The 14620-nt window shown below is 39.6% G+C and overlaps 78 non-coding genes across 78 annotated transcripts; all 78 read right to left on the bottom strand.

The window, feature by feature from the left end:
- Positions 1 to 8: 8 nt before the first annotated feature.
- Positions 9 to 79, bottom strand: trnag-ccc (transfer RNA glycine (anticodon CCC)). The gene has a single exon. It is a non-coding gene; the product is annotated as a tRNA-Gly (tRNA).
- A 106-nt stretch (positions 80 to 185) lies between these two features.
- On the bottom strand, positions 186 to 256 carry trnag-ccc (transfer RNA glycine (anticodon CCC)). Its single transcript has one exon. It is a non-coding gene; the product is annotated as a tRNA-Gly (tRNA).
- A 106-nt stretch (positions 257 to 362) lies between these two features.
- Positions 363 to 433, bottom strand: trnag-ccc (transfer RNA glycine (anticodon CCC)). Its single transcript has one exon. It is a non-coding gene; the product is annotated as a tRNA-Gly (tRNA).
- A 106-nt stretch (positions 434 to 539) lies between these two features.
- Positions 540 to 610, bottom strand: trnag-gcc (transfer RNA glycine (anticodon GCC)). Its single transcript has one exon. It is a non-coding gene; the product is annotated as a tRNA-Gly (tRNA).
- Positions 611 to 716: 106 nt separating this feature from the next.
- trnag-ccc (transfer RNA glycine (anticodon CCC)) lies at positions 717 to 787 on the bottom strand. Its single transcript has one exon. It is a non-coding gene; the product is annotated as a tRNA-Gly (tRNA).
- Positions 788 to 893: 106 nt separating this feature from the next.
- On the bottom strand, positions 894 to 964 carry trnag-ccc (transfer RNA glycine (anticodon CCC)). The gene has a single exon. It is a non-coding gene; the product is annotated as a tRNA-Gly (tRNA).
- A 106-nt stretch (positions 965 to 1070) lies between these two features.
- Positions 1071 to 1141, bottom strand: trnag-ccc (transfer RNA glycine (anticodon CCC)). Its single transcript has one exon. It is a non-coding gene; the product is annotated as a tRNA-Gly (tRNA).
- Positions 1142 to 1247: 106 nt separating this feature from the next.
- On the bottom strand, positions 1248 to 1318 carry trnag-ccc (transfer RNA glycine (anticodon CCC)). The gene has a single exon. It is a non-coding gene; the product is annotated as a tRNA-Gly (tRNA).
- A 106-nt stretch (positions 1319 to 1424) lies between these two features.
- On the bottom strand, positions 1425 to 1495 carry trnag-ccc (transfer RNA glycine (anticodon CCC)). The gene has a single exon. It is a non-coding gene; the product is annotated as a tRNA-Gly (tRNA).
- A 106-nt stretch (positions 1496 to 1601) lies between these two features.
- On the bottom strand, positions 1602 to 1672 carry trnag-ccc (transfer RNA glycine (anticodon CCC)). Its single transcript has one exon. It is a non-coding gene; the product is annotated as a tRNA-Gly (tRNA).
- Positions 1673 to 1778: 106 nt separating this feature from the next.
- On the bottom strand, positions 1779 to 1849 carry trnag-gcc (transfer RNA glycine (anticodon GCC)). The gene has a single exon. It is a non-coding gene; the product is annotated as a tRNA-Gly (tRNA).
- A 106-nt stretch (positions 1850 to 1955) lies between these two features.
- Positions 1956 to 2026, bottom strand: trnag-ccc (transfer RNA glycine (anticodon CCC)). Its single transcript has one exon. It is a non-coding gene; the product is annotated as a tRNA-Gly (tRNA).
- Positions 2027 to 2132: 106 nt separating this feature from the next.
- trnag-ccc (transfer RNA glycine (anticodon CCC)) lies at positions 2133 to 2203 on the bottom strand. The gene has a single exon. It is a non-coding gene; the product is annotated as a tRNA-Gly (tRNA).
- Positions 2204 to 2309: 106 nt separating this feature from the next.
- On the bottom strand, positions 2310 to 2380 carry trnag-ccc (transfer RNA glycine (anticodon CCC)). The gene has a single exon. It is a non-coding gene; the product is annotated as a tRNA-Gly (tRNA).
- Positions 2381 to 2486: 106 nt separating this feature from the next.
- Positions 2487 to 2557, bottom strand: trnag-gcc (transfer RNA glycine (anticodon GCC)). Its single transcript has one exon. It is a non-coding gene; the product is annotated as a tRNA-Gly (tRNA).
- A 106-nt stretch (positions 2558 to 2663) lies between these two features.
- trnag-ccc (transfer RNA glycine (anticodon CCC)) lies at positions 2664 to 2734 on the bottom strand. Its single transcript has one exon. It is a non-coding gene; the product is annotated as a tRNA-Gly (tRNA).
- A 283-nt stretch (positions 2735 to 3017) lies between these two features.
- Positions 3018 to 3088, bottom strand: trnag-gcc (transfer RNA glycine (anticodon GCC)). The gene has a single exon. It is a non-coding gene; the product is annotated as a tRNA-Gly (tRNA).
- Positions 3089 to 3194: 106 nt separating this feature from the next.
- Positions 3195 to 3265, bottom strand: trnag-ccc (transfer RNA glycine (anticodon CCC)). Its single transcript has one exon. It is a non-coding gene; the product is annotated as a tRNA-Gly (tRNA).
- A 106-nt stretch (positions 3266 to 3371) lies between these two features.
- Positions 3372 to 3442, bottom strand: trnag-ccc (transfer RNA glycine (anticodon CCC)). Its single transcript has one exon. It is a non-coding gene; the product is annotated as a tRNA-Gly (tRNA).
- Positions 3443 to 3548: 106 nt separating this feature from the next.
- trnag-gcc (transfer RNA glycine (anticodon GCC)) lies at positions 3549 to 3619 on the bottom strand. Its single transcript has one exon. It is a non-coding gene; the product is annotated as a tRNA-Gly (tRNA).
- A 106-nt stretch (positions 3620 to 3725) lies between these two features.
- trnag-ccc (transfer RNA glycine (anticodon CCC)) lies at positions 3726 to 3796 on the bottom strand. Its single transcript has one exon. It is a non-coding gene; the product is annotated as a tRNA-Gly (tRNA).
- A 106-nt stretch (positions 3797 to 3902) lies between these two features.
- trnag-ccc (transfer RNA glycine (anticodon CCC)) lies at positions 3903 to 3973 on the bottom strand. Its single transcript has one exon. It is a non-coding gene; the product is annotated as a tRNA-Gly (tRNA).
- Positions 3974 to 4079: 106 nt separating this feature from the next.
- On the bottom strand, positions 4080 to 4150 carry trnag-gcc (transfer RNA glycine (anticodon GCC)). Its single transcript has one exon. It is a non-coding gene; the product is annotated as a tRNA-Gly (tRNA).
- Positions 4151 to 4256: 106 nt separating this feature from the next.
- Positions 4257 to 4327, bottom strand: trnag-ccc (transfer RNA glycine (anticodon CCC)). Its single transcript has one exon. It is a non-coding gene; the product is annotated as a tRNA-Gly (tRNA).
- Positions 4328 to 4433: 106 nt separating this feature from the next.
- Positions 4434 to 4504, bottom strand: trnag-ccc (transfer RNA glycine (anticodon CCC)). The gene has a single exon. It is a non-coding gene; the product is annotated as a tRNA-Gly (tRNA).
- A 106-nt stretch (positions 4505 to 4610) lies between these two features.
- trnag-ccc (transfer RNA glycine (anticodon CCC)) lies at positions 4611 to 4681 on the bottom strand. The gene has a single exon. It is a non-coding gene; the product is annotated as a tRNA-Gly (tRNA).
- A 106-nt stretch (positions 4682 to 4787) lies between these two features.
- trnag-gcc (transfer RNA glycine (anticodon GCC)) lies at positions 4788 to 4858 on the bottom strand. The gene has a single exon. It is a non-coding gene; the product is annotated as a tRNA-Gly (tRNA).
- Positions 4859 to 4964: 106 nt separating this feature from the next.
- Positions 4965 to 5035, bottom strand: trnag-ccc (transfer RNA glycine (anticodon CCC)). The gene has a single exon. It is a non-coding gene; the product is annotated as a tRNA-Gly (tRNA).
- A 283-nt stretch (positions 5036 to 5318) lies between these two features.
- On the bottom strand, positions 5319 to 5389 carry trnag-gcc (transfer RNA glycine (anticodon GCC)). The gene has a single exon. It is a non-coding gene; the product is annotated as a tRNA-Gly (tRNA).
- Positions 5390 to 5495: 106 nt separating this feature from the next.
- Positions 5496 to 5566, bottom strand: trnag-ccc (transfer RNA glycine (anticodon CCC)). Its single transcript has one exon. It is a non-coding gene; the product is annotated as a tRNA-Gly (tRNA).
- Positions 5567 to 5672: 106 nt separating this feature from the next.
- On the bottom strand, positions 5673 to 5743 carry trnag-ccc (transfer RNA glycine (anticodon CCC)). Its single transcript has one exon. It is a non-coding gene; the product is annotated as a tRNA-Gly (tRNA).
- Positions 5744 to 5849: 106 nt separating this feature from the next.
- trnag-gcc (transfer RNA glycine (anticodon GCC)) lies at positions 5850 to 5920 on the bottom strand. The gene has a single exon. It is a non-coding gene; the product is annotated as a tRNA-Gly (tRNA).
- Positions 5921 to 6026: 106 nt separating this feature from the next.
- trnag-ccc (transfer RNA glycine (anticodon CCC)) lies at positions 6027 to 6097 on the bottom strand. The gene has a single exon. It is a non-coding gene; the product is annotated as a tRNA-Gly (tRNA).
- Positions 6098 to 6203: 106 nt separating this feature from the next.
- trnag-ccc (transfer RNA glycine (anticodon CCC)) lies at positions 6204 to 6274 on the bottom strand. The gene has a single exon. It is a non-coding gene; the product is annotated as a tRNA-Gly (tRNA).
- Positions 6275 to 6380: 106 nt separating this feature from the next.
- Positions 6381 to 6451, bottom strand: trnag-ccc (transfer RNA glycine (anticodon CCC)). The gene has a single exon. It is a non-coding gene; the product is annotated as a tRNA-Gly (tRNA).
- A 106-nt stretch (positions 6452 to 6557) lies between these two features.
- On the bottom strand, positions 6558 to 6628 carry trnag-gcc (transfer RNA glycine (anticodon GCC)). The gene has a single exon. It is a non-coding gene; the product is annotated as a tRNA-Gly (tRNA).
- Positions 6629 to 6734: 106 nt separating this feature from the next.
- Positions 6735 to 6805, bottom strand: trnag-ccc (transfer RNA glycine (anticodon CCC)). The gene has a single exon. It is a non-coding gene; the product is annotated as a tRNA-Gly (tRNA).
- Positions 6806 to 6911: 106 nt separating this feature from the next.
- Positions 6912 to 6982, bottom strand: trnag-ccc (transfer RNA glycine (anticodon CCC)). Its single transcript has one exon. It is a non-coding gene; the product is annotated as a tRNA-Gly (tRNA).
- A 106-nt stretch (positions 6983 to 7088) lies between these two features.
- trnag-ccc (transfer RNA glycine (anticodon CCC)) lies at positions 7089 to 7159 on the bottom strand. The gene has a single exon. It is a non-coding gene; the product is annotated as a tRNA-Gly (tRNA).
- Positions 7160 to 7265: 106 nt separating this feature from the next.
- trnag-ccc (transfer RNA glycine (anticodon CCC)) lies at positions 7266 to 7336 on the bottom strand. The gene has a single exon. It is a non-coding gene; the product is annotated as a tRNA-Gly (tRNA).
- Positions 7337 to 7442: 106 nt separating this feature from the next.
- Positions 7443 to 7513, bottom strand: trnag-ccc (transfer RNA glycine (anticodon CCC)). The gene has a single exon. It is a non-coding gene; the product is annotated as a tRNA-Gly (tRNA).
- Positions 7514 to 7619: 106 nt separating this feature from the next.
- trnag-gcc (transfer RNA glycine (anticodon GCC)) lies at positions 7620 to 7690 on the bottom strand. The gene has a single exon. It is a non-coding gene; the product is annotated as a tRNA-Gly (tRNA).
- A 106-nt stretch (positions 7691 to 7796) lies between these two features.
- On the bottom strand, positions 7797 to 7867 carry trnag-ccc (transfer RNA glycine (anticodon CCC)). The gene has a single exon. It is a non-coding gene; the product is annotated as a tRNA-Gly (tRNA).
- A 106-nt stretch (positions 7868 to 7973) lies between these two features.
- trnag-ccc (transfer RNA glycine (anticodon CCC)) lies at positions 7974 to 8044 on the bottom strand. Its single transcript has one exon. It is a non-coding gene; the product is annotated as a tRNA-Gly (tRNA).
- A 106-nt stretch (positions 8045 to 8150) lies between these two features.
- Positions 8151 to 8221, bottom strand: trnag-gcc (transfer RNA glycine (anticodon GCC)). The gene has a single exon. It is a non-coding gene; the product is annotated as a tRNA-Gly (tRNA).
- Positions 8222 to 8327: 106 nt separating this feature from the next.
- trnag-ccc (transfer RNA glycine (anticodon CCC)) lies at positions 8328 to 8398 on the bottom strand. Its single transcript has one exon. It is a non-coding gene; the product is annotated as a tRNA-Gly (tRNA).
- A 106-nt stretch (positions 8399 to 8504) lies between these two features.
- On the bottom strand, positions 8505 to 8575 carry trnag-gcc (transfer RNA glycine (anticodon GCC)). The gene has a single exon. It is a non-coding gene; the product is annotated as a tRNA-Gly (tRNA).
- Positions 8576 to 8681: 106 nt separating this feature from the next.
- Positions 8682 to 8752, bottom strand: trnag-ccc (transfer RNA glycine (anticodon CCC)). Its single transcript has one exon. It is a non-coding gene; the product is annotated as a tRNA-Gly (tRNA).
- A 282-nt stretch (positions 8753 to 9034) lies between these two features.
- Positions 9035 to 9105, bottom strand: trnag-ccc (transfer RNA glycine (anticodon CCC)). The gene has a single exon. It is a non-coding gene; the product is annotated as a tRNA-Gly (tRNA).
- A 106-nt stretch (positions 9106 to 9211) lies between these two features.
- On the bottom strand, positions 9212 to 9282 carry trnag-ccc (transfer RNA glycine (anticodon CCC)). Its single transcript has one exon. It is a non-coding gene; the product is annotated as a tRNA-Gly (tRNA).
- A 106-nt stretch (positions 9283 to 9388) lies between these two features.
- trnag-gcc (transfer RNA glycine (anticodon GCC)) lies at positions 9389 to 9459 on the bottom strand. Its single transcript has one exon. It is a non-coding gene; the product is annotated as a tRNA-Gly (tRNA).
- Positions 9460 to 9565: 106 nt separating this feature from the next.
- Positions 9566 to 9636, bottom strand: trnag-ccc (transfer RNA glycine (anticodon CCC)). Its single transcript has one exon. It is a non-coding gene; the product is annotated as a tRNA-Gly (tRNA).
- A 106-nt stretch (positions 9637 to 9742) lies between these two features.
- Positions 9743 to 9813, bottom strand: trnag-ccc (transfer RNA glycine (anticodon CCC)). The gene has a single exon. It is a non-coding gene; the product is annotated as a tRNA-Gly (tRNA).
- Positions 9814 to 9919: 106 nt separating this feature from the next.
- Positions 9920 to 9990, bottom strand: trnag-ccc (transfer RNA glycine (anticodon CCC)). The gene has a single exon. It is a non-coding gene; the product is annotated as a tRNA-Gly (tRNA).
- Positions 9991 to 10096: 106 nt separating this feature from the next.
- On the bottom strand, positions 10097 to 10167 carry trnag-gcc (transfer RNA glycine (anticodon GCC)). Its single transcript has one exon. It is a non-coding gene; the product is annotated as a tRNA-Gly (tRNA).
- A 106-nt stretch (positions 10168 to 10273) lies between these two features.
- Positions 10274 to 10344, bottom strand: trnag-gcc (transfer RNA glycine (anticodon GCC)). Its single transcript has one exon. It is a non-coding gene; the product is annotated as a tRNA-Gly (tRNA).
- A 106-nt stretch (positions 10345 to 10450) lies between these two features.
- Positions 10451 to 10521, bottom strand: trnag-ccc (transfer RNA glycine (anticodon CCC)). The gene has a single exon. It is a non-coding gene; the product is annotated as a tRNA-Gly (tRNA).
- A 106-nt stretch (positions 10522 to 10627) lies between these two features.
- Positions 10628 to 10698, bottom strand: trnag-ccc (transfer RNA glycine (anticodon CCC)). Its single transcript has one exon. It is a non-coding gene; the product is annotated as a tRNA-Gly (tRNA).
- A 106-nt stretch (positions 10699 to 10804) lies between these two features.
- On the bottom strand, positions 10805 to 10875 carry trnag-ccc (transfer RNA glycine (anticodon CCC)). The gene has a single exon. It is a non-coding gene; the product is annotated as a tRNA-Gly (tRNA).
- Positions 10876 to 10981: 106 nt separating this feature from the next.
- trnag-gcc (transfer RNA glycine (anticodon GCC)) lies at positions 10982 to 11052 on the bottom strand. Its single transcript has one exon. It is a non-coding gene; the product is annotated as a tRNA-Gly (tRNA).
- A 106-nt stretch (positions 11053 to 11158) lies between these two features.
- Positions 11159 to 11229, bottom strand: trnag-ccc (transfer RNA glycine (anticodon CCC)). Its single transcript has one exon. It is a non-coding gene; the product is annotated as a tRNA-Gly (tRNA).
- A 106-nt stretch (positions 11230 to 11335) lies between these two features.
- On the bottom strand, positions 11336 to 11406 carry trnag-ccc (transfer RNA glycine (anticodon CCC)). The gene has a single exon. It is a non-coding gene; the product is annotated as a tRNA-Gly (tRNA).
- Positions 11407 to 11512: 106 nt separating this feature from the next.
- Positions 11513 to 11583, bottom strand: trnag-ccc (transfer RNA glycine (anticodon CCC)). Its single transcript has one exon. It is a non-coding gene; the product is annotated as a tRNA-Gly (tRNA).
- A 106-nt stretch (positions 11584 to 11689) lies between these two features.
- On the bottom strand, positions 11690 to 11760 carry trnag-gcc (transfer RNA glycine (anticodon GCC)). Its single transcript has one exon. It is a non-coding gene; the product is annotated as a tRNA-Gly (tRNA).
- Positions 11761 to 11866: 106 nt separating this feature from the next.
- On the bottom strand, positions 11867 to 11937 carry trnag-ccc (transfer RNA glycine (anticodon CCC)). Its single transcript has one exon. It is a non-coding gene; the product is annotated as a tRNA-Gly (tRNA).
- A 283-nt stretch (positions 11938 to 12220) lies between these two features.
- Positions 12221 to 12291, bottom strand: trnag-ccc (transfer RNA glycine (anticodon CCC)). The gene has a single exon. It is a non-coding gene; the product is annotated as a tRNA-Gly (tRNA).
- A 283-nt stretch (positions 12292 to 12574) lies between these two features.
- On the bottom strand, positions 12575 to 12645 carry trnag-ccc (transfer RNA glycine (anticodon CCC)). The gene has a single exon. It is a non-coding gene; the product is annotated as a tRNA-Gly (tRNA).
- A 106-nt stretch (positions 12646 to 12751) lies between these two features.
- Positions 12752 to 12822, bottom strand: trnag-gcc (transfer RNA glycine (anticodon GCC)). Its single transcript has one exon. It is a non-coding gene; the product is annotated as a tRNA-Gly (tRNA).
- Positions 12823 to 12928: 106 nt separating this feature from the next.
- trnag-ccc (transfer RNA glycine (anticodon CCC)) lies at positions 12929 to 12999 on the bottom strand. The gene has a single exon. It is a non-coding gene; the product is annotated as a tRNA-Gly (tRNA).
- A 106-nt stretch (positions 13000 to 13105) lies between these two features.
- trnag-ccc (transfer RNA glycine (anticodon CCC)) lies at positions 13106 to 13176 on the bottom strand. The gene has a single exon. It is a non-coding gene; the product is annotated as a tRNA-Gly (tRNA).
- Positions 13177 to 13282: 106 nt separating this feature from the next.
- trnag-gcc (transfer RNA glycine (anticodon GCC)) lies at positions 13283 to 13353 on the bottom strand. The gene has a single exon. It is a non-coding gene; the product is annotated as a tRNA-Gly (tRNA).
- Positions 13354 to 13459: 106 nt separating this feature from the next.
- Positions 13460 to 13530, bottom strand: trnag-ccc (transfer RNA glycine (anticodon CCC)). The gene has a single exon. It is a non-coding gene; the product is annotated as a tRNA-Gly (tRNA).
- A 106-nt stretch (positions 13531 to 13636) lies between these two features.
- Positions 13637 to 13707, bottom strand: trnag-ccc (transfer RNA glycine (anticodon CCC)). Its single transcript has one exon. It is a non-coding gene; the product is annotated as a tRNA-Gly (tRNA).
- Positions 13708 to 13813: 106 nt separating this feature from the next.
- On the bottom strand, positions 13814 to 13884 carry trnag-gcc (transfer RNA glycine (anticodon GCC)). Its single transcript has one exon. It is a non-coding gene; the product is annotated as a tRNA-Gly (tRNA).
- Positions 13885 to 13990: 106 nt separating this feature from the next.
- On the bottom strand, positions 13991 to 14061 carry trnag-gcc (transfer RNA glycine (anticodon GCC)). Its single transcript has one exon. It is a non-coding gene; the product is annotated as a tRNA-Gly (tRNA).
- Positions 14062 to 14167: 106 nt separating this feature from the next.
- trnag-ccc (transfer RNA glycine (anticodon CCC)) lies at positions 14168 to 14238 on the bottom strand. The gene has a single exon. It is a non-coding gene; the product is annotated as a tRNA-Gly (tRNA).
- A 106-nt stretch (positions 14239 to 14344) lies between these two features.
- On the bottom strand, positions 14345 to 14415 carry trnag-gcc (transfer RNA glycine (anticodon GCC)). The gene has a single exon. It is a non-coding gene; the product is annotated as a tRNA-Gly (tRNA).
- Positions 14416 to 14521: 106 nt separating this feature from the next.
- On the bottom strand, positions 14522 to 14592 carry trnag-ccc (transfer RNA glycine (anticodon CCC)). The gene has a single exon. It is a non-coding gene; the product is annotated as a tRNA-Gly (tRNA).
- Positions 14593 to 14620: the final 28 nt, after the last annotated feature.

The raw sequence follows: 14620 nt of genomic DNA, 5'->3' as shown, positions 1-14620 counted from the left end.
AGTTATTCTGCACTGGCTGGGAATCGGACCCAGATCTCTCGCATGGGAAGCGAGAATTCTACCATTGAACCACCAATGCTGATACAGAAAAATATAGGGCAAGAGATTTCAAAATAGCCGCCTATGGACACGATGAACAAATAAAAAATTCTGAAAAGGTAATTTTATTGAAGCAACAGTTATTCTGCACTAGCTGGGAATCGGACCCAGATCTCTCGCATGGGAAGCGAGAATTCTACCATTGAACCACCAATGCTGATACAGAAAAATATAGGGCAAAAGATTTCAAAATAGCCGCCTATGGACACGATGAACAAATAAAAAATTCTGAAAAGGTAATTTTATTGAAGCAACAGTTATTCTGCACTGGCTGGGAATCGGACCCAGATCTCTCGCATGGGAAGCGAGAATTCTACTATTGAACCACCAATGCTGATACAGAAAAATATAGGGCAAAAGATTTCAAAATAGCCGCCTATGGACACGATGAACAAATAAAAAATTCTGAAAAGGTAATTTTATTGAAGCAACAGTTATTCTGCACTGGCTGGGAATCGGACCCAGATCTCTCGCATGGCAAGCGAGAATTCTACCATTGAACCACCAATGCTTATACGACAAAATATAGGTCAAGAGATTTCAAAATGGCCGCATATGGACGTGATGAACAAATAAAAAACTCTTAAAAGGACATTTTATTGAAGCTAAAGTTATTCTGCACTGGCTGGGAATCGGACACAGATCTCTCGCATGGGAAGCGAGTATTCTACCATTGAACCACCAATGCTTATACAGAAAAATATAGGTCAAGAGATTTCAAAATGGCTGCATATGGACGTGATGAACAAATAAAAAACTCTTAAAAGGACATTTTATTGAAGCAACAGTTATTCTGCACTGGCTGGGAATCGGACCCAGATCTCTCGCATGGGAAGCGAGAATTCTACCATTGAACCACCAATGCTGATACAGAAAAATATAGGGCAAGAGATTTCAAAATAGCCGCCTATGGACACGATGAACAAATAAAAAATTCTGAAAAGGTAATTTTATTGAAGCAACAGTTATTCTGCACTAGCTGGGAATCGGACCCAGATCTCTCGCATGGGAAGCGAGAATTCTACCATTGAACCACCAATGCTGATACAGAAAAATATAGGGCAAAAGATTTCAAAATAGCCGCCTATGGACACGATGAACAAATAAAAAATTCTGAAAAGGTAATTTTATTGAAGCAACAGTTATTCTGCACTGGCTGGGAATCGGACCCAGATCTCTCGCATGGGAAGCGAGAATTCTACCATTGAACCACCAATGCTTTTACGACAAAATATAAGTCAAGAGATTTCAAAATGGCCGCATATGGACACGATGAACAAATAAAAAACTCTTAAAAGGACATTTTATTGAAGCTAAAGTTATTCTGCACTGGCTGGGAATCGGACCCAGTTCTCTCGCATGGGAAGCGAGTATTCTACCATTGAACCACCAATGCTTATACGACAAAATATAGGTCAAGAGATTTCAAAATGGCTGCATATGGACGTGATGAACAAATAAAAAATTCTGAAAAGGTAATTTTATTGAAGCAACAGTTATTCTGCACTGGCTGGGAATCGGACCCAGATCTCTCGCATGGGAAGCGAGAATTCTACCATTGAACCACCAATGCTGATACAGAAAAATATAGGGCAAGAGATTTCAAAATAGCCGCCTATGGACACGATGAACAAATAAAAAATTCTGAAAAGGTAATTTTATTGAAGCAACAGTTATTCTGCACTGGCTGGGAATCGGACCCAGATCTCTCGCATGGCAAGCGAGAATTCTACCATTGAACCACCAATGCTTTTACGACAAAATATAAGTCAAGAGATTTCAAAATGGCCGCATATGGACACGATGAACAAATAAAAAACTCTTAAAAGGACATTTTATTGAAGCTAAAGTTATTCTGCACTGGCTGGGAATCGGACCCAGTTCTCTCGCATGGGAAGCGAGTATTCTACCATTGAACCACCAATGCTTATACGACAAAATATAGGTCAAGAGATTTCAAAATGGCTGCATATGGACGTGATGAACAAATAAAAAACTCTTAAAAGGACATTTTATTGAAGCAACAGTTATTCTGCACTGGCTGGGAATCGGACCCAGATCTCTCGCATGGGAAGCGAGAATTCTACCATTGAACCACCAATGCTGATACAGAAAAATATAGGGCAAGAGATTTCAAAATAGCCGCCTATGGACACGATGAACAAATAAAAAATTCTGAAAAGGTAATTTTATTGAAGCAACAGTTATTCTGCACTAGCTGGGAATCGGACCCAGATCTCTCGCATGGGAAGCGAGAATTCTACCATTGAACCACCAATGCTGATACAGAAAAATATAGGGCAAAAGATTTCAAAATAGCCGCCTATGGACACGATGAACAAATAAAAAATTCTGAAAAGGTAATTTTATTGAAGCAACAGTTATTCTGCACTGGCTGGGAATCGGACCCAGATCTCTCGCATGGCAAGCGAGAATTCTACCATTGAACCACCAATGCTTATACGACAAAATATAGGTCAAGAGATTTCAAAATGGCTGCATATGGACGTGATGAACAAATAAAAAACTCTTAAAAGGACATTTTATTGAAGCAACAGTTATTCTGCACTGGCTGGGAATCGGACCCAGATCTCTCGCATGGGAAGCAAGAATTCTACCATTGAACCACCAATGCTGATACAGAAAAATATAGGGCAAGAGATTTCAAAATAGCCGCCTATGGACACGATGAACAAATAAAAAATTCTGAAAAGGTAATTTTATTGAAGCAACAGTTATTCTGCACTAGCTGGGAATCGGACCCAGATCTCTCGCATGGCAAGCGAGAATTCTACCATTGAACCACCAATGCTTATACAGAAAAATATAGGGCAAAAGATTTCAAAATAGCCGCCTATGGACACGATGAACAAATAAAAAATTCTGAAAAGGTAATTTTATTGAAGCAACAGTTATTCTGCACTGGCTGGGAATCGGACCCAGATCTCTCGCATGGCAAGCGAGAATTCTACCATTGAACCACCAATGCTTTTACGACAAAATATAAGTCAAGAGATTTCAAAATGGCCGCATATGGACACGATGAACAAATAAAAAACTCTTAAAAGGACATTTTATTGAAGCTAAAGTTATTCTGCACTGGCTGGGAATCGGACCCAGTTCTCTCGCATGGGAAGCGAGTATTCTACCATTGAACCACCAATGCTTATACGACAAAATATAGGTCAAGAGATTTCAAAATGGCTGCATATGGACGTGATGAACAAATAAAAAATTCTGAAAAGGTAATTTTATTGAAGCAACAGTTATTCTGCACTGGCTGGGAATCGGACCCAGATCTCTCGCATGGGAAGCGAGAATTCTACCATTGAACCACCAATGCTGATACAGAAAAATATAGGGCAAGAGATTTCAAAATAGCCGCCTATGGACACGATGAACAAATAAAAAATTCTGAAAAGGTAATTTTATTGAAGCAACAGTTATTCTGCACTGGCTGGGAATCGGACCCAGATCTCTCGCATGGCAAGCGAGAATTCTACCATTGAACCACCAATGCTTTTACGACAAAATATAAGTCAAGAGATTTCAAAATGGCCGCATATGGACACGATGAACAAATAAAAAACTCTTAAAAGGACATTTTATTGAAGCTAAAGTTATTCTGCACTGGCTGGGAATCGGACCCAGTTCTCTCGCATGGGAAGCGAGTATTCTACCATTGAACCACCAATGCTTATACGACAAAATATAGGTCAAGAGATTTCAAAATGGCTGCATATGGACGTGATGAACAAATAAAAAATTCTGAAAAGGTAATTTTATTGAAGCAACAGTTATTCTGCACTGGCTGGGAATCGGACCCAGATCTCTCGCATGGGAAGCGAGAATTCTACCATTGAACCACCAATGCTGATACAGAAAAATATAGGGCAAGAGATTTCAAAATAGCCGCCTATGGACACGATGAACAAATAAAAAATTCTGAAAAGGTAATTTTATTGAAGCAACAGTTATTCTGCACTGGCTGGGAATCGGACCCAGATCTCTCGCATGGCAAGCGAGAATTCTACCATTGAACCACCAATGCTTTTACGACAAAATATAAGTCAAGAGATTTCAAAATGGCCGCATATGGACACGATGAACAAATAAAAAACTCTTAAAAGGACATTTTATTGAAGCTAAAGTTATTCTGCACTGGCTGGGAATCGGACCCAGTTCTCTCGCATGGGAAGCGAGTATTCTACCATTGAACCACCAATGCTTATACGACAAAATATAGGTCAAGAGATTTCAAAATGGCTGCATATGGACGTGATGAACAAATAAAAAACTCTTAAAAGGACATTTTATTGAAGCAACAGTTATTCTGCACTGGCTGGGAATCGGACCCAGATCTCTCGCATGGGAAGCGAGAATTCTACCATTGAACCACCAATGCTGATACAGAAAAATATAGGGCAAGAGATTTCAAAATAGCCGCCTATGGACACGATGAACAAATAAAAAATTCTGAAAAGGTAATTTTATTGAAGCAACAGTTATTCTGCACTAGCTGGGAATCGGACCCAGATCTCTCGCATGGGAAGCGAGAATTCTACCATTGAACCACCAATGCTGATACAGAAAAATATAGGGCAAAAGATTTCAAAATAGCCGCCTATGGACACGATGAACAAATAAAAAATTCTGAAAAGGTAATTTTATTGAAGCAACAGTTATTCTGCACTGGCTGGGAATCGGACCCAGATCTCTCGCATGGCAAGCGAGAATTCTACCATTGAACCACCAATGCTTATACGACAAAATATAGGTCAAGAGATTTCAAAATGGCTGCATATGGACGTGATGAACAAATAAAAAACTCTTAAAAGGACATTTTATTGAAGCAACAGTTATTCTGCACTGGCTGGGAATCGGACCCAGATCTCTCGCATGGGAAGCAAGAATTCTACCATTGAACCACCAATGCTGATACAGAAAAATATAGGGCAAGAGATTTCAAAATAGCCGCCTATGGACACGATGAACAAATAAAAAATTCTGAAAAGGTAATTTTATTGAAGCAACAGTTATTCTGCACTAGCTGGGAATCGGACCCAGATCTCTCGCATGGCAAGCGAGAATTCTACCATTGAACCACCAATGCTTATACAGAAAAATATAGGGCAAAAGATTTCAAAATAGCCGCCTATGGACACGATGAACAAATAAAAAATTCTGAAAAGGTAATTTTATTGAAGCAACAGTTATTCTGCACTGGCTGGGAATCGGACCCAGATCTCTCGCATGGCAAGCGAGAATTCTACCATTGAACCACCAATGCTTTTACGACAAAATATAAGTCAAGAGATTTCAAAATGGCCGCATATGGACACGATGAACAAATAAAAAACTCTTAAAAGGACATTTTATTGAAGCTAAAGTTATTCTGCACTGGCTGGGAATCGGACCCAGTTCTCTCGCATGGGAAGCGAGTATTCTACCATTGAACCACCAATGCTTATACGACAAAATATAGGTCAAGAGATTTCAAAATGGCTGCATATGGACGTGATGAACAAATAAAAAATTCTGAAAAGGTAATTTTATTGAAGCAACAGTTATTCTGCACTGGCTGGGAATCGGACCCAGATCTCTCGCATGGGAAGCGAGAATTCTACCATTGAACCACCAATGCTGATACAGAAAAATATAGGGCAAGAGATTTCAAAATAGCCGCCTATGGACACGATGAACAAATAAAAAATTCTGAAAAGGTAATTTTATTGAAGCAACAGTTATTCTGCACTGGCTGGGAATCGGACCCAGATCTCTCGCATGGCAAGCGAGAATTCTACCATTGAACCACCAATGCTTTTACGACAAAATATAAGTCAAGAGATTTCAAAATGGCCGCATATGGACACGATGAACAAATAAAAAACTCTTAAAAGGACATTTTATTGAAGCTAAAGTTATTCTGCACTGGCTGGGAATCGGACCCAGTTCTCTCGCATGGGAAGCGAGTATTCTACCATTGAACCACCAATGCTTATACGACAAAACATAGGTCAAGAGATTTCAAAATGGCTGCATATGGACGTGATGAACAAATAAAAAACTCTTAAAAGGACATTTTATTGAAGCAACAGTTATTCTGCACTGGCTGGGAATCGGACCCAGATCTCTCGCATGGGAAGCGAGAATTCTACCATTGAACCACCAATGCTGATACAGAAAAATATAGGGCAAGAGATTTCAAAATAGCCGCCTATGGACACGATGAACAAATAAAAAATTCTGAAAAGGTAATTTTATTGAAGCAACAGTTATTCTGCACTAGCTGGGAATCGGACCCAGATCTCTCGCATGGGAAGCGAGAATTCTACCATTGAACCACCAATGCTGATACAGAAAAATATAGGGCAAAAGATTTCAAAATAGCCGCCTATGGACACGATGAACAAATAAAAAATTCTGAAAAGGTAATTTTATTGAAGCAACAGTTATTCTGCACTGGCTGGGAATCGGACCCAGATCTCTCGCATGGCAAGCGAGAATTCTACCATTGAACCACCAATGCTTATACGACAAAATATAGGTCAAGAGATTTCAAAATGGCTGCATATGGACGTGATGAACAAATAAAAAACTCTTAAAAGGACATTTTATTGAAGCAACAGTTATTCTGCACTGGCTGGGAATCGGACCCAGATCTCTCGCATGGGAAGCGAGAATTCTACCATTGAACCACCAATGCTGATACAGAAAAATATAGGGCAAGAGATTTCAAAATAGCCGCCTATGGACACGATGAACAAATAAAAAATTCTGAAAAGGTAATTTTATTGAAGCAACAGTTATTCTGCACTAGCTGGGAATCGGACCCAGATCTCTCGCATGGGAAGCGAGAATTCTACCATTGAACCACCAATGCTGATACAGAAAAATATAGGGCAAAAGATTTCAAAATAGCCGCCTATGGACACGATGAACAAATAAAAAATTCTGAAAAGGTAATTTTATTGAAGCAACAGTTATTCTGCACTGGCTGGGAATCGGACCCAGATCTCTCGCATGGGAAGCGAGAATTCTACCATTGAACCACCAATGCTTTTACGACAAAATATAAGTCAAGAGATTTCAAAATGGCCGCATATGGACACGATGAACAAATAAAAAACTCTTAAAAGGACATTTTATTGAAGCTAAAGTTATTCTGCACTGGCTGGGAATCGGACCCAGTTCTCTCGCATGGGAAGCGAGTATTCTACCATTGAACCACCAATGCTTATACGACAAAATATAGGTCAAGAGATTTCAAAATGGCTGCATATGGACGTGATGAACAAATAAAAAATTCTGAAAAGGTAATTTTATTGAAGCAACAGTTATTCTGCACTGGCTGGGAATGGGACCCAGATCTCTCGCATGGGAAGCGAGAATTCTACCATTGAACCACCAATGCTGATACAGAAAAATATAGGGCAAGAGATTTCAAAATAGCCGCCTATGGACACGATGAACAAATAAAAAATTCTGAAAAGGTAATTTTATTGAAGCAACAGTTATTCTGCACTGGCTGGGAATCGGACCCAGATCTCTCGCATGGCAAGCGAGAATTCTACCATTGAACCACCAATGCTTTTACGACAAAATATAAGTCAAGAGATTTCAAAATGGCCGCATATGGACACGATGAACAAATAAAAAACTCTTAAAAGGACATTTTATTGAAGCTAAAGTTATTCTGCACTGGCTGGGAATCGGACCCAGTTCTCTCGCATGGGAAGCGAGTATTCTACCATTGAACCACCAATGCTTATACGACAAAATATAGGTCAAGAGATTTCAAAATGGCTGCATATGGACGTGATGAACAAATAAAAAACTCTTAAAAGGACATTTTATTGAAGCAACAGTTATTCTGCACTGGCTGGGAATCGGACCCAGATCTCTCGCATGGGAAGCGAGAATTCTACCATTGAACCACCAATGCTTATACAGAAAAATATAGGGCAAAAGATTTCAAAATAGCCGCCTATGGACACGATGAACAAATAAAAAATTCTGAAAAGGTAATTTTATTGAAGCAACAGTTATTCTGCACTGGCTGGGAATCGGACCCAGATCTCTCGCATGGCAAGCGAGAATTCTACCATTGAACCACCAATGCTTTTACGACAAAATATAAGTCAAGAGATTTCAAAATGGCCGCATATGGACACGATGAACAAATAAAAAACTCTTAAAAGGACATTTTATTGAAGCTAAAGTTATTCTGCACTAGCTGGGAATCGGACCCAGATCTCTCGCATGGGAAGCGAGAATTCTACCATTGAACCACCAATGCTGATACAGAAAAATATAGGGCAAAAGATTTCAAAATAGCCGCCTATGGACACGATGAACAAATAAAAAATTCTGAAAAGGTAATTTTATTGAAGCAACAGTTATTCTGCACTGGCTGGGAATCGGACCCAGATCTCTCGCATGGCAAGCGAGAATTCTACCATTGAACCACCAATGCTTATACGACACAATATAGGTCAAGAGATTTCAAAATGGCTGCATATGGACGTGATGAACAAATAAAAAACTCTTAAAAGGACATTTTATTGAAGCAACAGTTATTCTGCACTGGCTGGGAATCGGACCCAGATCTCTCGCATGGGAAGCGAGAATTCTACCATTGAACCACCAATGCTGATACAGAAAAATATAGGGCAAGAGATTTCAAAATAGCCGCCTATGGACACGATGAACAAATAAAAAAGTCTGAAAAGGACATTTTATTGAAGCGAAAGTTATTCTGCACTGGCTGGGAATCGAGCCAGATCTCTCGCATGGCAAGCGAGAAGTCTACCATTGAACCACCAATGCTTATACGACAAAATATAGGTCAAGAGATTTCAAAATGGCCGCATATGGACGTGATGAACAAATAAAAAACTCTTAAAAGGACATTTTATTGAAGCTAAAGTTATTCTGCACTGGCTGGGAATCGGACACAGATCTCTCGCATGGGAAGCGAGTATTCTACCATTGAACCACCAATGCTTATACAGAAAAATATAGGTCAAGAGATTTCAAAATGGCTGCATATGGACGTGATGAACAAATAAAAAACTCTTAAAAGGACATTTTATTGAAGCAACAGTTATTCTGCACTGGCTGGGAATCGGACCCAGATCTCTTGCATGGGAAGCGAGAATTCTACCATTGAACCACCAATGCTTATACGACAAAATATAGGTCAAGAGATTTCAAAATGGCCGCATATGGACGTGATGAACAAATAAAAAACTCTTAAAAGGACATTTTATTGAAGCAACAGTTATTCTGCACTGGCTGGGAATCGGACCCAGATCTCTCGCATGGCAAGCGAGAATTCTACCATTGAACCACCAATGCTGATACAGAAAAATATAGGGCAAGAGATTTCAAAATGGCTGCATATGGACGTGATGAACAAATAAAAAACTCTTAAAAGGACATTTTATTAAAGCAACAGTTATTCTGCACTGGCTGGGAATCGGACCCAGATCTCTCGCATGGGAAGCAAGAATTCTACCATTGAACCACCAATGCTGATACAGAAAAATATAGGTCAAGAGATTTCAAAATGGCCGCATATGGACGTGATGAACAAATAAAAAACTCTTAAAAGGACATTTTATTGAAGCGAAAGTTATTCTGCACTGGCTGGGAATCGGACCCAGATCTCTCGCATGGGAAGCGAGAATTCTACCATTGAACCACCAATGCTGATACAGAAAAATATAGGGCAAGAGATTTCAAAATAGCCGCCTATGGACACGATGAACAAATAAAAAATTCTGAAAAGGTAATTTTATTGAAGCAACAGTTATTCTGCACTAGCTGGGAATCGGACCCAGATCTCTCGCATGGGAAGCGAGAATTCTACCATTGAACCACCAATGCTGATACAGAAAAATATAGGGCAAAAGATTTCAAAATAGCCGCCTATGGACACGATGAACAAATAAAAAATTCTGAAAAGGTAATTTTATTGAAGCAACAGTTATTCTGCACTGGCTGGGAATCGGACCCAGATCTCTCGCATGGCAAGCGAGAATTCTACCATTGAACCACCAATGCGTATACGACTAAATATAGGTCAAGAGATTTCAAAATGGCCGCATATGGACGTGATGAACCAATAAAAAACTCTTAAAAGGACATTTTATTGAAGCGAAAGTTATTCTGCACTGGCTGGGAATCGGACCCAGATCTCTCGCATGGCAAGCGAGAATTCTACCATTGAACCACCAATGCGTATACGACAAAATATAGGTCAAGAGATTTCAAAATGGCCGCATATGGAGGTGATGAACAAATAAAAAACTCTTAAAAGGACATTTTATTGAAGCGAAAGTTATTCTGCACTGGCTGGGAATCGGACCCAGATCTCTCGCATGGGAAGCGAGAATTCTACCATTGAACCACCAATGCTGATACAGAAAAATATAGGGCAAGAGATTTCAAAATAGCCGCCTATGGACACGATGAACAAATAAAAAACTCTGAAAAGGACATTTTATTGAAGCAACAGTTATTCTGCACTGGCTGGGAATCGGACCCAGATCTCTCGCATGGGAAGCAAGAATTCTACCATTGAACCACCAATGCTGATACAGAAAAATATAGGGCAAGAGATTTCAAAATAGCCGCCTATGGACACGATGAACAAATAAAAAATTCTGAAAAGGTAATTTTATTGAAGCAACAGTTATTCTGCACTAGCTGGGAATCGGACCCAGATCTCTCGCATGGGAAGCGAGAATTCTACCATTGAACCACCAATGCTGATACAGAAAAATATAGGGCAAAAGATTTCAAAATAGCCGCCTATGGACACGATGAACAAATAAAAAATTCTGAAAAGGTAATTTTATTGAAGCAACAGTTATTCTGCACTGGCTGGGAATCGGACCCAGATCTCTCGCATGGCAAGCGAGAATTCTACCATTGAACCACCAATGCGTATACGACAAAATATAGGTCAAGAGATTTCAAAATGGCCGCATATGGACGTGATGAACCAATAAAAAACTCTTAAAAGGACATTTTATTGAAGCGAAAGTTATTCTGCACTGGCTGGGAATCGGACCCAGATCTCTCGCATGGGAAGCGAGAATTCTACCATTGAACCACCAATGCTGATACAGAAAAATATAGGGCAAGAGATTTCAAAATAGCCGCCTATGGACACGATGAACAAATAAAAAACTCTGAAAAGGACATTTTATTGAAGCAACAGTTATTCTGCACTGGCTGGGAATCGGACCCAGATCTCTCGCATGGGAAGCAAGAATTCTACCATTGAACCACCAATGCTGATACAGAAAAATATAGGGCAAGAGATTTCAAAATAGCCGCCTATGGACACGATGAACAAATAAAAAATTCTGAAAAGGTAATTTTATTGAAGCAACAGTTATTCTGCACTAGCTGGGAATCGGACCCAGATCTCTCGCATGGGAAGCGAGAATTCTACCATTGAACCACCAATGCTGATACAGAAAAATATAGGGCAAAAGATTTCAAAATAGCCGCCTATGGACACGATGAACAAATAAAAAATTCTGAAAAGGTAATTTTATTGAAGCAACAGTTATTCTGCACTGGCTGGGAATCGGACCCAGATCTCTCGCATGGCAAGCGAGAATTCTACCATTGAACCACCAATGCTTTTACGACAAAATATAGGTCAAGAGATTTCAAAATGGCCGCATATGGACACGATGAACAAATAAAAAACTCTTAAAAGGACATTTTATTGAAGCAACAGTTATTCTGCACTGGCTGGGAATCGGACCCAGTTCTCTCGCATGGGAAGCGAGAATTCTACCATTGAACCACCAATGCTGATACAGAAAAATATAGGGCAAGAGATTTCAAAATAGCCGCCTATGGACACGATGAACAAATAAAAAAGTCTGAAAAGGACATTTTATTGAAGCGAAAGTTATTCTGCACTGGCTGGGAATCGAGCCAGATCTCTCGCTTGGCAAGCGAGAAGTCTACCATTGAACCACCAATGCTTAAACGACAAAATATAGGGCAAGAGATTTCAAAAGGGCCGCCTATGGACATGATGAACAATTAAAAAACTGTAAAAAGGACAATTTTATTGACGCGAAAGTTATTCTGCACTGGCTGGGAATCGGACCCAGTTCTCTCGCATGGGAAGCGAGTATTCTACCATTGAACCACCAATGCTTATACGACAAAATATAGGTCAAGAGATTTCAAAATGGCCGCATATGGACGTGATGAACAAATAAAAAACTCTTAAAAGGACATTTTATTGAAGCTAAAGTTATTCTGCACTGTCTGGGAATCGGACACAGATCTCTCGCATGGGAAGCGAGTATTCTACCATTGAACCACCAATGCTTATACGACAAAATATAGGTCAAGAGATTTCAAAATGGCTGCATATGGACGTGATGAACAAATAAAAAACTCTTAAAAGGACATTTTATTGAAGCAACAGTTATTCTGCACTGGCTGGGAATCGGACCCAGATCTCTCGCATGGGAAGCGAGAATTCTACCATTGAACCACCAATGCTGATACAGAAAAATATAGGGCAAAAGATTTCAAAATAGCCGCCTATGGACACGATGAACAAATAAAAAATTCTGAAAAGGTCATTTTATTGAAGCAACAGTTATTCTGCACTGGCTGGGAATCGGACCCAGATCTCTCGCATGGCAAGCGAGAATTCTACCATTGAACCACCAATGCTTATACGACAAAATATAGGTCAAGAGATTTCAAAATGGCTGCATATGGACGTGATGAACAAATAAAAAACTCTTAAAAGGACATTTTATTGAAGCAACAGTTATTCTGCACTGGCTGGGAATCGGACCCAGATCTCTCGCATGGGAAGCGAGAATTCCACCATTGAACCACCAATGCTGATACAGAAAAATATAGGGCAAGAGATTTCAAAATAGCCGCCTATGGACACGATGAACAAATAAAAAATTCTGAAAAGGTAATTTTATTGAAGCAACAGTTATTCTGCACTAGCTGGGAATCGGACCCAGATCTCTCGCATGGGAAGCGAGAATTCTACCATTGAACCACCAATGCTGATACAGAAAAATATAGGGCAAAAGATTTCAAAATACCCGCCTATGGACACGATGAACAAATAAAAAATTCTGAAAAGGTAATTTTATTGAAGCAACAGTTATTCTGCACTGGCTGGGAATCGGACCCAGATCTCTCGCATGGCAAGCGAGAATTCTACCATTGAACCACCAATGCTTATACGACAAAATATAGGTCAAGAGATTTCAAAATGGCTGCATATGGACGTGATGAACAAATAAAAAACTCTTAAAAGGACATTTTATTGAAGCAACAGTTATTCTGCACTGGCTGGGAATCGGACCCAGATCTCTCGCATGGGAAGCGAGAATTCTACCATTGAACCACCAATGCTGATACAGAAAAATATAGGGCAAGAGATTTCAAAATAGCCGCCTATGGACACGATGAACAAATAAAAAATTCTGAAAAGGTAATTTTATTGAAGCAACAGTTATTCTGCACTAGCTGGGAATCGGACCCAGATCTCTCGCATGGGAAGCGAGAATTCTACCATTGAACCACCAATGCTGATACAGAAAAATATAGGGCAAAAGATTTCAAAATAGCCGCCTATGGACACGATGAACAAATAAAAAATTCTGAAAAGGTAATTTTATTGAATCAACAGTTATTCTGCACTGGCTGGGAATCGGACCCAGATCTCTCGCATGGCAAGCGAGAATTCTACCATTGAACCACCAATGCTTATACGACAAAATATAGGTCAAGAGATTTCAAAATGGCTGCATATGGACGTGATGAACAAATAAAAAACTCTTAAAAGGACATTTTATTGAAGCAACAGTTATTCTGCACTGGCTGGGAATCGGACCCAGATCTCTCGCATGGCAAGCGAGAATTCTACCATTGAACCACCAATGCTTTTACGACAAAATATAGGTCAAGAGATTTCAAAATGGCCGCATATGGACACGATGAACAAATAAAAAACTCTTAAAAGGACATTTTATTGAAGCTAAAGTTATTCTGCACTGGCTGGGAATCGGACCCAGTTCTCTCGCATGGGAAGCGAGTATTCTACCATTGAACCACCAATGCATATACGACAAAATATAGGTCAAGAGATTTCAAAATGGCCGCATATGGACGTGATGAACAAATAAAAAACTCTTAAAAGGACATTTTATTGAAGCAACAGTTATTCTGCACTGGCTGGGAATCGGACCCAGATCTCTCGCATGGCAAGCGAGAATTCTACCATTGAACCACCAATGCTGATACAGAAAAATATAGGGCAAGAGATTTCAAAATAGCCGCCTATGGACACGATGAACAAATAAAAAACTCTGAAAAGGACATTATATTGAAGCAAAAGTTATTCTGCACTGGCTAGGAATCGGACCCAGTTCTCTCGCATGGGAAGCGAGTATTCTACCATTGAACCACCAATGCTTATACGACAAAATATAGGTCAAGAGAT

Source organism: Pungitius pungitius, chromosome 12 (assembly GCF_949316345.1).
Source record: "Pungitius pungitius chromosome 12, fPunPun2.1, whole genome shotgun sequence".
NCBI classification, from domain to species: Eukaryota; Metazoa; Chordata; class Actinopteri; order Perciformes; family Gasterosteidae; genus Pungitius; species Pungitius pungitius.
Note: the sequence above shows the minus strand (reverse complement) of the source record. Positions and strands in the feature narration are given on the sequence as shown.